The sequence below is a fragment of the Lynx canadensis genome, chromosome A1, assembly GCF_007474595.2.
Source record: "Lynx canadensis isolate LIC74 chromosome A1, mLynCan4.pri.v2, whole genome shotgun sequence".
Classification (NCBI taxonomy): Eukaryota; Metazoa; Chordata; class Mammalia; order Carnivora; family Felidae; genus Lynx; species Lynx canadensis.
The window spans coordinates 135,173,853-135,181,683 of record NC_044303.2 but is presented as its reverse complement, the minus strand read 5'-3'; the positions used below and the strand labels follow the sequence as shown (position 1 = coordinate 135,181,683).

The window sequence follows — 7,831 nt, the reverse complement described above, 5'->3', positions numbered from 1 at the left end:
CAGCAAAACAAACAATCCAACTAAAAAGTGGTCAGAGGATCTGAATAGAAAAGTTTCCAAAGAAGACAGATGGCCAATATATACACAAAAAGGTGCTCAACACGACCAATCATCAGGGAAATGCAAATCACAACCAGGTGAGCGATCACCTCATACCAGTCAGAATAGCTCGCGTCAAAAGCAAGAAATAACAAGTGTTGGCAAGGATGTGGAGAAAAGGGACCCCCTGTGCACCGTTGGTGAGAATGTAAAACTGGTGCAGCCCCTCTGGAAACCAGTATAGAGGTTCCTCCAATAATTAAAAGTAGAACTACCAGATGATCCAGCAATTCCACTTCTGGATATTTACCCAAAAGAAACAAGAACGCTAAATGAAAAAGATACATGCATCTCCATGTTCACACTTGATCTTAGCCAAAAGGCCGAGAAGCGATGCATCCCCATGTTATTTATGAGAACCAAAATATGGAACCAACCTAAGTGTCCATCAACAGATCAATGACAAAGAAAATGTGGTGTGAGTATATACACACACATACATAATAGAATACTAGTCACGCTCAAAAAAGAAGGAAATCTTGCCACTTGTGGCAACATAGACAGACTCTGGAGGCCTCATGTTAAATGAAAATAAGTCAGACCGAGAAAGACAGACAAAAAGCCAAACTAAAATAAATTCGTGGATACAGAGAATTCATTGCTGATGAATAGCAGGGGGCTGGGAGTGGGGGAAATGGATAAAAAGGGTTAAGAAGTACAACTCTCAGCTCTAAAATAAGTAAGTCATGGCACATAATGTACAGCATAATAATACTACAGTTAATAATACTGTGTTAGTAATACTGTGTTGTATATTTGAAAGTTGCTAGGAGAGTGTATCTCACCAAGTTTTCATGGTAACAAAAAAATTCTAAGTATGTGTGATGATGGATGTCCATTAGAGTCATTGCGGTGATCCTATTGTAATATATACATATACTATACCATCATGTTGTATACCCTCAACTATTATGTCAAGTATATCTCAATATTAAAAAAAAAAAGGAAGAAAAAGATTTGGTACATATACACATATCCACTGGAATACTACTCAGCCATAAAAAAGGATATTCTGCCTTTTGTGGCAACATGGATGGGCTTTGAGAACATCATGCTAAGTGAAGTTAAGTCAGACATAGAAACACAAATACTATACGATCTCATTTCTATGTGGAATCTAAATAAAAATGAAAGCAGAGAAACAGAACGCATTGCTGTTGTCAGAGGCAGAGTTGAAGGTTTGGGGGATTAAGTGAAGGTGCTCAAAAGGTACAGACTTCCAGTTACAGGATAAATAAATTTTAGGAGCATAATGCACAGTGTGGTGAGTATATTATCAATACTGTATTGTAGGTTTGAAAGTTGCCAAGATAATAGAGCTTAGAAGTTATTGCAAGGAAAAAAATTGTAACTATGTGAGGAGATGGACTTTAACCCTAGTGCGATGATCATTTTGTAATATATACATATATCAAATTAGTATTTTGTAAGCCTTAAATGTATAGAAGGTTATGTCAGCCATATCTCAAAAACTAGAAAATAAATAACAACAAAGAGAGTCACAGGGCCAGCCCATATTCAGTGTGGACCTACATAAGGTCATGAACACTAGGAGGCATGATTCATTGTGGGCCATCTATGGAGACTAGTTACGGCAGTTGGACAATGAGTACTCTTCCAGTAATTTTCATTTGTATTTCTTTGAATAAAAAAGGGTCAGATTCTGCTGCTTAAAACAAAAAGCTCTTTATTAATACACCTCTGATCAACCTTAATATAAAAGGGTAGTATAAGCAAAAGAGAAAAATATGAGAGAAGTTAACCGAAGTCAGTTATAAAATACCAATTGTCTGTGTGTGTATGTGTGTGTGTGTGTGTGTGTGTATGCGTGTGTGCACGCACACATGTGCACATGCTCATCTTCAAAGACCTAAAATTTTTTTTAAAAAATCAAATTTTATTATTTTAATTTTTTCAAGACATATCATTCCATTTACCAACACGTCTACTATGTATTTCTAAGACATACTCTTCTTAAAAATCCATGACACCATTATCACACCTAAAAATGAATAGTTCCTTATTATAAGATCAGCATTCAGGTTTCCCTAATTGTCTAATAAACAGCTTTATATTTTTAAAACCTCTAATAGCCAAGAATAATGTGGGTAAGAGGTTCCAGATTATATAATATGCTCATGAATTAGATGTTGAATCAAAATATTTCTCAAAGGAATGGGTCCCCAAAAGGGGTATATTCCATGAACTGAAGGAAGAAATAAGACAGACACTTCTGAATGTAAGAGCCTGGCCTTTCTCTACCTGTAGCACTCTTTTTTAATTTTTATTTTTTAAAAAAATGTTTATTTATTTTTGAGGGGAGGGCAAGAGAGAGAGAGGGAGACACATAATCCAAAGCAGGCTCCAGGCTCTAAACCGTCAGCACAGAGCCTGACCTGGGGCTCGAACTCCTGAACTGTGAGATCATGACCTGAATCGAAGTCAGACACTTCACCCACTGAGCCACCCAGGCACCCCTACCTGTTGCACTCTTATTCATTTCTTCCTGAACAGCTCAAACTTTACCTCTTCTCTTACCCTACTCTATCCATTCCACTAGGCAGAGTTATTTGTTGTGTTCTCTGGTTTCCCATGGCTCATTGTAGGGATCTTTAATATATCATTTAATATATCATTTACTCTGGCAGACAGTAACTTTTTTGTTACATGGGGTAGACAGAATTCTAAGACAACCACCAATAAGCCCCGTGTATGGTTCCCTCCCGTTCTGTGTAAGGACCTGTGAAATGTGAGGAGGTGTTACTCCTTGATTACAAAACACTATTGACAGAAGGGATTTTACAGATGTCCAAACTGGTTCACCTTAAAATAAAAATATCGGGGCGCCTGGGTGGCGCAGTCGGTTAAGCGTCCGACTTCAGCCAGGTCACGATCTCGCGGTCCGTGAGTTTGAGCCCCGCGTCGGGCTCTGGGCTGATGGCTCAGAGCCTGGAGCCTGTTTCCGATTCTGTGTCTCCCTCTCTCTCTGCCCCTCCCCCGTTCATGCTCTGTCTCTCTCTGTCCCAAAAATAAATGTTGAAAAAAAAAAATTAAAAAAAAAATAAAAAATAAAAATATCACCCTTTGGTTGCACTGACCTATCTGATCAGGTCAGCTTTGAAAAGAGACCACATATGAGAGGGATTTGATGCCTGGGAGACTGCCAGCCTGGAGATGGAGGGGGCCACGTGGCAAGGAATGCAAGCAGCCTGTAGGATTGGAGACCAGCCCCTGGCTGACAGCCTGCAAGAACTTTCAGTCTTATAACCGTAAGGGAATGAATTCTGTCACAAGCACACGAGTTTGGCCTAAGATCCCAGCTCTAGACGAGAATGCAGCCCACTTGAAACCATGATGTTAGTCCAGAGAACCCACCTGTGCTGTACCCAGACTTCTGCTTGCAGAACTGTGAGCTAACAAAAGGTTGTTACACAGCAATACAAATGGATACATTATGAATCTGTCTTCCCCACTGAATGGGGATCTCTTGGAAGGCAGGGACCACGTCTTATCAACATAGGCTCCTCTGAGCAAAGTGTCTGATTTGGAGCAGTGGTCTAATAAATGCTTATTAAACAAAATTATAAATTAATCGCAAGTGCTGCATTTTGTAGCACCGTGCAGGGAATTATAAAAAAGGGTTCATTGCACTCAATTTGTTTCATTAAGTGTTCTTCAAATGCCCACTAAGTGCTTAGCACCATGCCAAAGTCACGTTCTTCCAAGGTAACATCCCTGATTCTCCTGGTCTCCCGGGGAGCCTTATTACAAAATATTGGGCTTTGAAAAATTACTGATGCAGACATAATTAATCATGGTTATTACACTAGTAGAGTTAAGAACTGATGGGGGGGTGAAAGTAAGAGACAGAAAAAGTTCCAAAATTTATTTTGAGGAAGAACTTTATTATGCTGTCCTAACAGAACTTCTGATTAATGCCACTCTTGACTATAACTCAGGGCAATTCATTGATCTTTGAGTTTCAGTTTCCTAACAAAGAAGTAGATTACATTAGGTCACTCCTAGCTATGAGATTCTAGGTGGCCTATGGATTTCGTGTCTTCTCTTCACCCCTGCTCACTATCCATACGAGATGTTCACATTGTGACCTACAAGCTCAAGAAATGGCAAGGCAACAATCATCTACAGATTAACTCTGTTATTTTCTCCCCAGGGGTTAGCATTTCAAAATCTTCAAGAAACAAGAAGAAAACAGGTTCTTATTTTTAAAAAATCTCCCAATATCTTCGCCTCAATGTTTAAGAAATCAGTAAATAGCTTTTTTACCCTGAAAAAGCTCAGGCGTTATAGTGTAACTGGAAGAATTCCAGTCTGAAAGTCTTGACATTTGACTATCTGGGCAGCAACAAAACATGCACTCAAAAGGAAAAGAAAATGACATGATGTTTGAACTATGCTTTAAAGTCCCTCCTGCCACCCATTGTGGTGGGGTGGGGGAGGGGGAGGTTGGATGATGTAAGAAAGCGTATCTCAAGGGTAGATGAAGACATTAAAAGTGAACAATATCCAAGTAGTTTCCTGTTGGTCGGCCTGTTTTAACCCAGAAAAACAAAAAAGCATTGGTAGCTAAGTTTGGTCCCCCCTACAGATGGAAAAATACTCTGAGAAAGGGCCTTCTCATTCATTTAGCAACCAATCGTGTGCTAGGTACTGCTGTAAATGATAAAGATAAGAGCCGTGAACCTGCCTGTGGAGCCCACAATATTAAGTGTATTAAGTAGAGGTCACTTTGGCCAGGAAATGTCCATTATGGGCCGGGTATGGAATGTAGAGATGGATTCTTAGTAAAACTGATGAACTTTGAGCTTCATAGTTGCTTACTTTCATGGGCCCCTTCTAAAGTATAGTTATCTTCCTCTGAAATTTGGGGCTCATCTGGGTGCTTGGTGGGCTGCCCAACTAGGGCAGTGCCCTCTATATCCTGGGTCTCCAGACGATGTCAGTGGGCTGCTGGAAAGCTGACTGCTTTTGCTGGCCCCTAGTGACATCCTATACTATGTGGGGCCTCTGCAAGTATCTGCAGCCCAACCTCGGTACCCAGGAGAAGATTCTAATTAAGATGCCTCTCCACCTTCTCCAGCCTCCAGAAGAAGGCTCCAACAGGAGCCCCTTGTGCTCTGAAAACTCCTTTCCCCTGCCCAGGACTACTAACAGGATGCTGGACCTGGCTGAGCTGGGCCAGCTGTGGAGGCAAAGGTCCAGTGACATCAAAGGTCTGAAGCCTCAAAGGGCTTTTCCTAGGACAGGAGGCACCTCCAGAGTTAGAAATTATTTCAGCTGTGGCATGACCAACAAGTTCTGAAGCTGAAAGAACCTTTTCTAAACCATCCATAACGAAAAACATATTTCTATCTACTATGCCAGAAGACAAAATTATCTTTCTCTCCTCACAAAATGGTCGTATAAAACTTTTACCACGTGAAGAAGGATCAGAGAGGATAAAACCAGAGAAGTAAGGAAAAGATTTATTACATAGGCAGATCAACCAGTGAAGGTATAATAGTAACAAAAATCATTAGATCTACAATAATGCTATTTTTCTAGATGCTCCTTAAAATGCGTAATTCGTTATGATTTCTTGTTTTCCTTTCAAATAGATATATATTTTTGAACCTACTTTCCTATTCTCTTTCATAAACAGGGCTCCACATTTGAAAAGCTTCAGACCTCATAAGAATCTGGATCTAGACTGCCAACTCCTTTTCCTTAAGAGGTGAGTAGGACAAAGGACATGAAAAAAAAATCACTAATATCTTGAGAAATCAATTCCCACAGCTTTTCTTCACTCCATTAAATCCTCACCCTCTCATACTGGGTCTTGAGTCTATTAAAGAAACTTAGAAGATTCAAATGCCAATAAGGACTACTGAAAATGGATAAATGCAAAAGACCTGCCTGACCTGACTTCAGTGAAAAAGCAAGTCTCCATTCTGTCTTCCTAACCTGGAAGAAGGCAAATTGGCCTGGATCGGTTTTTTGGAAGGTGATTACTTCAGAAATGTGGCGTTCCAGAAACTGCAAAGTGTATCATTTTGTGAGTACGTGTCTTTTAAAATTAGTTATTAATAAAGAGGCGGTCACTATTGAATGTCTTTGTAACAACACATCAACCGCTATTTTCCATCAATTCAGGAGGGAATGGCAAGGCCGAGAGCCAAGGAAGGGAAAAGAAATGACTGCCCATTTTGTTGCAACAAAACCAAAGGACCCTTGATTTATCAGTACATTTGGCACACTCTTTTTGGGGAGGGGGGAGGGGGGAGGGGTGACTGGGAGATGGGAATAAAGGGTTGTAAATTTTATAAATGCAAGCCCTCTAAAGTAGGCCAATTGGTCAGCTGCAAACTTGGCAGACGTGATGAAGCATGTGTGCTGGGGCAGCTTCAGAACACGATGTTCTGGTTCACTCTGAGAGCAAAGGAAAGTGGAAGAAGGGCTCAACCCAGGACAGAGAGGGCTCAGCACAGACATGCAAGGGGCCAAGAGACAAAGCCAACACTAAGGAATAAATGCAACTTGGTTAGACTCCTGGCCACAAAATCAAGAGAGAGAGAGAGAGAAAGAAACAGAGAGAAGGAAAGAAAAAGCTATTAAAGCCCCCAAGAGAGGTGCTGTGGTTCTGATGTTTACTCGAACTAAATTCTGGAAAATTCAGAGCCGTTGTGTGATTAATGATTAAGAGTAATCATTGAATGTTTTATGTAACAGTAATGATGAAATTTTGCAAAAGCGCTCAGGAATAATGCTGAGTCTATAAACTTTGAAATATAAAGATGCATGGCATAGAGAGAAAAAGAATATTAAAAAAAAAAAAGAAAAAGAATAGCATCTGAGGTCCAAATTTAATAAGGACCCACTAGGGCTTTTTGAACCTTTATTTACAGCTCATATCATTTCAGTAATTACTCAGCTGCTAATGAATAAACTAATAATGTATAATATATACAAATAACAAAATATTTGGCATACTGGAGTATGCAACCTTCTCAGACATTTTCAAAAGATTCAAGAAAGTAAACCTAATACTTCAAGTTCAAATAACATGAAATAATATTAACAGCTCAAGGAAAACGAGGAACCAATGGCAAATTATATTTTAATTCACAAAACATTCTGTGGATTGGTACTGAATGCCCATAATCTTGAGATTTTTATTTTTTATTAAAAATTTTTTTAATGTTTATTTATTTTTGAGAGAGACAGAGACAGAATGTGAGTGGGTTAGGGCCAGAGAGAGAGACACACACACAGAATCCGAAGCAGGCTCCAGGCTCTGAGCTGTTGGCACAGAGCCCAATGTGGGGCTCGAACTCATGAGCTGTGAGATCATGACCTGAACTGAAGTCAGTCGCTCAACCTACTGAACCACCCAGGTGCCCCCAGATTTTTATTTTTATTCAAATGATTTTGAACGGTGCTAAGGTTTTATTCCATTAGATGGAATCATTTACAGCTGATAACATGCAATGAGTAAGTTCACACATGTGTTTCCTCAAACATCCGGTACTGTCATAAGCTTGGAAGGACAGAGATTCCGCTAGGGATAATTGCTAATTCCAAATGTACACTATCACTTAAAAATTTCAAGTTGAAAATAATTTCTTAAGGAATGTCTCTACACCTGATTTATTGCACAAAACAATTCAAGTATATATGAAAAAATGGTTTTTACTACTCCTCCCCGTAGGAAAAAAAAAATGCAGCTTATTTA

At 39.5% G+C, this 7,831-nt stretch overlaps 1 pseudogene; it reads right to left on the bottom strand.

Moving 5' to 3' along the window:
* Window positions 1–299: 299 nt before the first annotated feature.
* LOC115527092 lies at window positions 300–434 on the bottom strand (annotated as a pseudogene).
* Window positions 435–7,831: the final 7,397 nt, after the last annotated feature.